Source organism: Triticum aestivum, chromosome 6D (genome assembly GCF_018294505.1).
Source record: "Triticum aestivum cultivar Chinese Spring chromosome 6D, IWGSC CS RefSeq v2.1, whole genome shotgun sequence".
NCBI classification, from domain to species: domain Eukaryota; kingdom Viridiplantae; phylum Streptophyta; class Magnoliopsida; order Poales; family Poaceae; genus Triticum; species Triticum aestivum.
The window spans coordinates 21,459,976-21,469,963 of record NC_057811.1 but is presented as its reverse complement, the minus strand read 5'-3'; positions in this window follow the sequence as shown (position 1 = coordinate 21,469,963).

The window sequence follows — 9,988 nt, the reverse complement described above, 5'->3', positions numbered from 1 at the left end:
GGCAATTTGGAACTGCAGAAATGATTTGGCTTTTAACAGAACAACAAATATTCGTTTTTTGCAGGTTATTTTCCGTGCCACTGCGCTGATCCGTATGTGGTCGTTACTCACTCCGATGGAGGCCAGGGAGTGTTTGGTTACTGGATCTATCCGCTGGGAGATGGTAGCTCGGGATATTTTCAACCTGTTTGGCTGGCGGTCATGTAATAGGATAGGCGATTAGTTTACCTATCTTTGTTATGCTAGCCGGTTGTGGCCTCTTGGCATTTGTGTTTAGCGTTGTGGCTCTCTGTGAGCTTGCCTTTACTTTAATTTCAGACTGTAAGACCTTGTTGAACCTCTTTATTTATCTATAAAGGTGGCCGTATGCATCGTTCTGATGCAGAGGCCGGGGAGTCCCCCTTTCCAAAACAAGGGCAGCCTGCTCCACCGCATGGAGACTCTATCATTGATGGGTTTAGTGCAACCGCCGGTGGACGTCCATTCCACTGAAGGGCTTCTTTGCTAGGCCGTTAGTGTATCCCATCAATGTTGTTTCATACATTCCACCATTTCATATATTTGGGCACTCATATAATTGACAGTTGATGCATATGTTCAAGTGCACATCACATAACACATTCATATATACAACATCAATTTACAAACACAACATATGTGGTGACATAACAAGTTTCAACATAATAGCACAAGTGTAGAAATTAAGAAACACAAGTGCACAAATTTCAACACAGAAATACAGGTGTCACACCTATTCAACGTCATAAATCATGAAGTAGTGTGAGCATCTTTTGGGTGAGAATCTTCTAGGCTCTTGAACATGTGAGGGTGAACATGTGAGGGTGAACATGTGAGGGTGTGGAGATTTGCTGGTATTAGCGCCTACAAGAGAGCCAGCTACGTTCGGTAGTTGGATGCTGGCGTAGAGATCACCGAATGCCATGACGACGTCTTTGTTTTGATGTGTGCGACTGTATTTTGGGTACGGGCAAACACTGGTAGAAAAAAGGCCTTTAGTCCCGGTTCGCAAAGGCCTTTAGTCCGGCTGTGCAACCGGGACTAAAGACCCCCCTTTAGTCGCGCCTCTTACGAACCGCGACTAAAGGCTTTAGTCCCGGTTCTTGTGGCTGACCGGGACTAAAGGCCCGTCCTTTAGTCCCGGTTCTCGTGGCTGACCGGGACTAAAGGCCTCCTCCATAGGTTTAAACCTGGTTTTTTTGCGAATTTTTTAAATTTTTTAAATTTTTTAAATTTTCAAATTTCTGATTTATTTTAACCTCTAATCTCTAATCACCACCCCTCATCACTGCTGAATTTATCCTCTAATCTCTAATCACCCGTCATCATTCCAAATCATCTAACTTCTCGGACGGTCACCCATCCTCTCACTACTCCAGCTTGAGCACGCTTAACTTCCGGGTTCTATTCTCCCTCGTTTCCAAGTCTGCACTCGTTGTTTTCCTCACAATAGTAGGATGTCAATTCTATTAACCCTCAGGAATTTAGCTTGAGCATGAAGTGACACATTTCACTGTTTGAGTTTGAAACTATTGTTTTAAAAAACAATAATTATTTAGTAACACTAATATTTCTGGAATAATTAGTTTGACCAGATTTGACCAAAATTTTAAAAAAATGAAATAATTATTTAGTAACACTAATATTCTAGAATAATTATTTTGACCATTGTTTGACCACAATTTGAATTTTTTTGAATTTTTTTGCCTCTCCAGATCTTAAAAGCCCCGTATCTTTTTTTCTGTTAGGTTTTTGAGGATTCTTCCCCCGGTTAAATTCGGATTTAACTTTTCGAGTAGATGATTTTTCATATAAAATACTTTTTCATCCGAGTTCGTATGCAAAAGTTATGCCCATTTTAAGAATTTCCAGAGAGATTTTGCAAATAAAGTCGAAATTCATATTTGTTAATTTTCCCAACAACTAGACCACATATCACATGGAAAACTTATTTTATTTTAATTTTTTTGACATTTCCATCATTTTCTTTTGTTTTTTCTAAAACTGAAAAGGCGATCCACGCGGGGGGGGGGGGGGGGGGGGGGTGGGGTTAGAGTTTGAAAATGAGGCCTCCTTTAGTCCCGGTTGGTCTGGCCAACCGCGACCAAAGGTTCGGGCCATTAGTCGCGGTTGGCCAGACCAACCGGGACTAAAGGTCTAACATTTAGTCCCGGTTGGCCTGGCCAACCGCGACTAAAGCCCCTCCCGTCCGCCAGCGCGCGCTGGGCCCAGATAGTTGGTCGCGGGCCTCCTCCCGAACCGCGACTAAAGACCCCTTTAGTCGCGGTTCGATTATTTTGGGGACTAATGGGGGCGTATGGAAGCCTCTTTTTCTACTAGTGAAAGTATTTCTTCCAGTTGTACTTTTCATTACCCAGCTCATGACCGACTTTTGTTTGTCTTCCTCTTGGTAAAGCGTGTTCTGTGATCAGACGAGCTCGTCCATATGCTTTCAGACGTACTACCCACATGTGTCACTGTCCTTAGGCTGCTGTCTGCAAGAGAACTCAAACTTGTCTGCCAAATCTGGCACCTTTTTTGTTAGCAAATATGATCCCATGAATCTCAACTTAAAGAAAGTTTCATCTAAAACCTTTGCGACCCCGTTGTATCCCATTCCATGTCTTGAACCAAGTTGGGACGATTATAATGAGGATCGAGTGGTCGCTGCAAAAATGTGAACAAACGAAAGTAAACACACAGGGCTAGGTGCATAAAAAATGAAAAAAATGCCACATTATAAATGCTCACTTCATCTCGAATTACTTGTCACGAAAATGGATATATTTAGATGTATTTTAGTTCTATTTTTTTATTCCTGTTCATTTCTGTGATAAATAATACGGGACGTGTTCGGGAGCAGATCCGGCGGCGGCAGCGACCCCGAGCGCGAGTGGCGTGTCCGGTCGGACGGCGCGAGGAAGTGGACCAACCGCGGGCTCTCGCCACCTCCAAGCTTCCGCGTCCGCGAGATGGACGAATACGACCGTCGGCACGGCCGTACGCCATCCTCGGCCGCGGGCTCGTCCTCCGCGGCAAGATCTTCCCACACCACGAGCTCCTCCTCTTACGGCGCCAGCCTTCTCCCCGTGAAGAGGGAGTGGTCCGAGGAGCCGGAGGAGATCGAAGTCGTCCCGTCAAGGAGGAGCCCGAGGAGCTCGGGAGCCGCGGAGTCATCGGGCCGGAGGACTTCGTCGCTGATGTCGACGCTGTCGCGGCCGCCATTGCCGAGCGGAGCTTGCGCGAGGAGGCGGAGCGCCGGCGCCACGACGAGGAGCTCGAAGACCTCGTGTTCCAGCAGGCGTTCGCGGCCAACCTCGCCACCAAGGAGAAGGACGACGAGCTCCGGCGAGGAGGATTGAGCTCCTGCACGGCGTCGTCCATGGCCGCGAGCTCGCCGCCGTGAGATCCCCACCCCCTCTAGTACTAGTACTGATGTAGTATGTAGTATGAACTAGTGTTTGTAGTGTTTGATCATGTAAATATATGTAGTATGTGATGAACTACTATGGTGCAATTTCTCCTGCGAAACTGTTTTTCAAATTATGCAGTTTCATCTATGGTTTCTGATCGGCCGCCCTCGTTCTTGACCCGCAAACGAGATCTTCGTCAAACTGCAAATGCGTTTTGCGGTCGGGATTTTGTGGGTTTTGCTAGAGTTGCTCTTAGGCATGTAGGGCATCAGTATGTAGTGCTTGTCCTTATGTGCGATCAATGATTACAGGAGGTACCTTTCCATAAGAAAATTTCTTATTGTTAGTCAAACCTAGGTTTGTTCTCTAGCTAGCTAGTACTCCCCCATTTCCAAAATATAAGGCGCCGATTGATTTTTTTTTGTCTTCTTTGCACGACTTTGACTATAATTTTCACGTATTGCATGTTCACAAAATTAGTATACAGACATATGAAATAAAAATATTTTGCAAGACAAATACGACCTTACCATTTATACATGTGCAATTCATGTACTTTGATACTCCCTCCATTTTAAAATATAGTGCCCCGCGCTTCTTGAGATTCAACTTTGACCAAAAATTTAATCAACAAGACCGATTGTGGCGGGAGCAAAAATTATATAATTGAAAACTTCTTTTGAATACGAATTCATCGGTATAATTTTTGTTCCCGCTGTAGTCGGTCTCGCTGGTTGAATTTATGGTCAAAGTTGAAGTGCAGGAACCGAGGACGCACTTTTGGAATGAGTATATATTAGTGGTCAAATTCGTACATCAAAAATCATGCAAAGCCAATCACGCATTATATTTTGCGAAAAAGGGAGTACTGGTTGGCAAGAGGGTGCAAGTGCAACCACCCCGTCTGACCAACAGCTCAGTTCTCTCGTCATTGCACTAATATACGTATTAAATAGTCTAACTACCATCATCTCCTGTATCATTGGCAAAATGATTTACAAAACAAGTGATTCTTAGGTAGAGGCGTAGAGCTGTTTCTATGGTTATACTGTCCTGCTCCTGCATGTTTGTACTTTGGTCTGAAGTCTCAAGCCTGAACAACAACTCCTTCCCATGGCTCGTGACAAGTCCGGCGGGTTGAAGGCGGCCAGCCTCATTCTCCGCATCGCCACGGTGGCGCTGTCGGTGGTGTCCACGGTCACGATGGCCTCGGCCACCCAGCCCGCCGACGCCGGGAGCCCCGCTGCCCTGAGCAAGGTCTCCTACAGCGACTACAACTCCTTCAGGTATTCCGTGGCCGCCAACGTGATATCCGCAGCTCTGCAGGCGGTGGCGGTGTACCTGACCACGGTGCACGGCGGCAGGAAGCAGGAGGCCAAGGCAGCCAAGTCGCTGGCCGAGCTCGTGGACACGGCCGTGCAGGTGCTCCTCTACTCGTCGTCAGCGCTGTCGTTCGCTGTGGTCGACTTCGGCTCCTGCGGCGGCAGGTGCCCCGGCGTCTGCGAGACGGCCGAAGCATTCTGCTGGCGGGTCCGCGCGTCCGGAGCTATCTCGATTGCGGCGGCCTTCGCCTTGTCGGCGTCGCTGTACATCAAGGATGTGCCCATTTCGGTTTCTTTGGACGGAGATGAACACAAGTCAGGACCCGGTTGTGGGCGTGGCTGCCATTGCCACCATTAGCTCATCATCTCTGTAGAGCATCCAACTTGGCAGAAACTTGTTTGATTGGAAAGTTGAAGTGATGAACTTAATAAAAGTACTACTAGTTTCTTGTCAAGAACATTTATTGTTTGTGCGTCTTTCCAAAATACTCCCTCCGTCTCAAAATAAGTCTCTCAACCTTAGTACGATTTTGTATTAGAGTTAGAGCTAGCACAAAGTTGAGACACTTATTTTGAAACGGAGGGAGTAGATTGCGAATACGAAAATTGATGTGTGCAAGTTTTATTAGTACGATTTGCATGGGAACAAACCTCTGAATGTCCATGATAATTCTCTCGCAAAAAAAAATGTCCATGATAATTGAAATCCTCAGCAAACAATTTTTAAGTTTTCTGGTTGTTCTTAAATATTGGACTCAAAACATTCTACGGTATATATGTCCATACAATCGATTATAGGATTCCCCCGCAAAAAATAAAATCGATTTAGGATTGTCCAGAAATGATTCTGGATCGAAATCTCGCAATGTGGGGACAAAAGACAAGAGACAGTTAACGTACAAAACTATGACGCTATGACATTTCAGCTTGATTTACATGGAGATGGAGTTCCGTTGCCTGATGAACTGAACTCGTCAAATTATCAAACATCTTGTGGAACTAGGAAATCTTTAATGTGATCGGAATTTTTTTAACTTCCCTAATCAAATATGCAAGTAATTTGTGATTTGCAGCAAATTTTCAGCCACATTCAAGTAGTAATATTTCGGAGGATTTTCAACAAGTCTGAACCACACTCAGAGTCGTCAAAGGAAAAGCATGGTGTGGGCATGGTTGCAGTTGACAGCATTGACCTAGATTTGGCACAATAGTTGATTCAATGGCATTTTATATACCTCTTCCACTGGTCTTACATGACACTGTCTCAAATCCACGGCACCTCATTTTGCAGAAATCCACGGCACCTCATTTCATATTTAGCACATACCAAAGGTTCGTGCCCCACTATATATACTACTTATATATAAAGCAGTACACAGTTAAGCGATACAAGATGAAGAGATAGCCCTCTTACAAAGCATATCCAGGGATAACTATGCAAAACGCACGCAACTACGCTGAGGAAGAAGAACACATGAAGGACAAAGTACAACGCCACATTACGTCCTAGCACAACTAAGCTGCATGACAACGCCCCCGGAGGGAGAACGGCATGAAGCATTGCCGCTGTCAAGTCGAAATGGGCATGGGCTTTCACTCGGAACCCTGACATGGAGAGGAGAACCACAATGACATCTTCAAAAAGAGAACGGCGCCACCGTCGACGCCAAAGTGCGAAACTTTTGCTAGACAGCTCACCCATGCCACCACGAGGCCTCCAGGGCAACCGCGACGAGCTCAGACTCCCAGATCCGGATCGGGACCTCGCTACGGCCAAAGACAGAGCACGAGCCTGAGCCACCTGCCGCTACCCCCTTGGCGCCCACACGACCAGGAGGGAAAGCCACCATCGTCGCTGTAGCGCTTGCCAGAGAGCCAACTGTGTGGAACACCATCTGGGGCCGCCGCCCTGGCATCCTAGACTTGAGATACCACCAACTTTCCACTTCTCAACATTCCAACCCCAGTAGAAGGAGGAGAAAGCACTCATTCCGCTCCTAGCCTTTCGTCGGCAAAGGGATCTGGGTCGACAACCCATGGCATGAGGAGTCAACGTCCGTGCCATGATCAATCCCGGTGGACCGACAGGAAACAACCCCAAGACTGCCGACAACCGTCTTTGAGCAGATCCCAGCCATGAACAAGGGGAACCCGCGCAACGCCACATCTAAGGCCTTCAACACTGATCTGTACGAAGGCACCCTGGCAGGTGGACAACAATCAAGCAACCCCCACCATCAGCACACCCTCCACTTCCATGATGCCGCCGCAGCGGGGCACGAGGCCACCGAGAGCGAACTCGCACCCTTGACGCCACACGCTAGACGTCGTCACGAAGCCATTGTGGGCCGCCACACCGCAGGTCGGCCACCACACCACGCGAAATGTCCAGACCACGTCATCATAGACCACCCACCAGTAGGAGCCTAGAACGGCCCTCTCCACCGCCCCATGCTACCTCTTGAGCATGCGTTGGTTTTCCCTTAAAGAGGAAAGGGTGATGCAGCAAAGTAGCGTAAGTATTTTCACTAGTAGAAAAAGGGGCTTTTACCCCGGTTGGTAAGGGCCTTTTGTCCCGGTTTTCGAACCGGGACTAAAGGGTCGTTACTAAAGCCCTAACCCTTTAGTCCCGGTTCTTACACGAACCGGGACAGAAGGTCCTCCACGTGGCCGCTGCTGCCAGCCCAGGCAGGGGGGCCTTTGGTACCGGTTGGTGACACCAACCGGGACTAATAGGCAGGGCCTTTTGTCCCGGTTGGTGTCACCAACCGGGACCAATAGGCATCCACGCGTCAGCATTGCAGGGGCTGGGGTTTTTGTTTTTTTTGAAAGGGGGGGGGGGGGTTGGGGTTTTGGGGGGTTAATTTAGGTGTTTCATATATTGTGTTAGCTAGCTAATTAATAGAGAGAAGTGTCCTCTCTGATCTCCGTGCTTGATCGGCACTACGTACTATATACGTATGAAGAGGACTAGACACGCTAGCTAGTAATCAAATGAAGGAAACAGAAGATCGTCATGAACATATGCATACAGAGAGAAGTGATATCGACCACCTCTCCTTCTCCGAGAGATTCGTCGAACAACAAGTTCTTGTATATCTAACCGACACTACCGGCTACATATATACAATAATTATCTCTTACAATATAATCTCCTAATTAAATTGTAAGAACACAGGGTCCACATAGTATTCTCCGTTTTCAGCGATCACGTGGTCAAGGAAGAATGCCGCCAATTCCTCTTGAATTGCTCGCATACGATCTGGTGCTAGGAGTTCATCCCGCATCCGAAAGATCTAATTTGAAGAAGGGGGTCAATACATATATATATGAATAAATGAAACTCAACACAAATGATGGTAATAAAATAAAATTGTGAATATTATTGCTTACGCACTTCATATTGTTCGTCAGTGTAGCCCCGCTCACAGGTCGTGTAGCGGATGGACTCGCAAATGTAGTATCCACAGCAATTATTCCCGGGTTCCTGCCACAACCATTTTACAAGAAATAGAGGTCAAACTGATAAGCAAGCATGCTAAATGGTATTGATGAAAATAGCGCTTGAATCACTAGGAGATGCGCGGAACATGCTACTATAGTACTTACTTTCGGGTGTTTAAATTGCAGCATCTTCAGCAGTCCCGGAGCTTTTTTGGTGAATTTTCTCCAAACCCTGCCAGACAAAGAAAACAATTACTTGATATCAGGAAATGAACAAAGTTGCTGATATGGTGGATAATGATCAATTTAACTTACTTCTCGAGCATTTGAGTCATGTCCGCATAGTCCTGGGGATCTTTTCGTCTCGAGTCTAAGACGGTTACTACTCCCTGCTCAAGCTTAATCTCTAGGAGAATATAGTGGAAGCTGCGCATGCATGCATAAGTCATCAATTACATTACCATAACCTGGACTAATAAGAAAAACCGAATATGCACAAGACAGTAACACTCACTTGAAGTTGTAAGGAAAGAGTATTATATCTTTGTTTTGATTTAATACCAACGATCGTAGCAAGTTGGCCTCGGCTTCTTTGGCATGTTTTCAACCATATATGCATCTATGGGATTTGTGTTAATGAACCCAATATCACCAATTTGTCTTTTATTCAATTCGGCGATCTTCAATCTGCATAATATAGTGAGGATAATTATAAATACATGCAATGAAAGAGCTGACCTATATAGAGAGACTCAATGACATAAGTAGTAGTACTTAGAGACAGTAGCAAGTGATCGTTGATTTATCGAGGGCCTTTTGATTGAAAAACTGGAAGAACTCCTCAAATGGAACATTCAGCAGTACAATTCCAACGAGGTCATGCTCCGGTTTAACTCTCAGCGTCAAAGTATTCATCCCATCAGACTCTCTGCAGGTTTTCATGTACCAATCATGTAATCTTCGCATCATCGTTGTTAGAGATCTTTCATCTTTAACGAGAGGCTTCCCGTAATGGTATTTGTGTTCGTCCACCTCCATGATTTCATAATGTACATCGTCGGGCAGGTAATCTCCAATATTGCTATAACCGGGCAAGAATGCGCTCATAGTTGCCTCTCGGCGGAGACTTTGGTGGTTTTGTCAGGGCAGCCAGAGTGCGCTTTGCTTTCACCGGATCTACCTTCTCCTCCGGAGGTGGATGTTTCTTTGCTTTCACCCCTTCAAAGAAGTTCGTCACTTCAGCTCGCACGATCTTTGTGGTTTCCTCCTCGGTCCTCTCGTATGGTAACTTCTCTGGAGTGTTCAGAGAAGGACCGAATCTGTATTGCCTCCCGCCTCTGGCAGCTGTACTGCTAGACGCCGGCAGAGCAGACGGAGCGGCTGCGGCTGTCTTCTTTCCTTGCTTACGAGGCGGAGGAGAAGGACTATGACACGCCGGAGCAGCCGGAGCGGCGGCGGGTCTCTTCCGCCCTTGCTGACGAGGCGGAGAAGGAGGAGGCTGGCTGCTCTGGCACGCCGGCGCAGGCGGAGAAGGAGGCGGAGTGCCGCCACGCGCCGGAGAAGGAGGCTGAGTGCCCTGATCACTCGCCGGAGGAGGAGGCGGAGGAGGAGGCGGAGTGCCGCCACGCGCCGGAGAAGGAGGCTGAGTGCCCTGATCACTCACTGGAGGAGGAGGCGGCGGAGTGCCCTTACTCGCCGGAGGCGTCCAGTTCGGAAGGTTAATGAGCTCCTTCCGCCATAGGCATGGAGTCTTCAGAGCTAAACCCACCCGAGTCTCCCCTTCACCAGTAG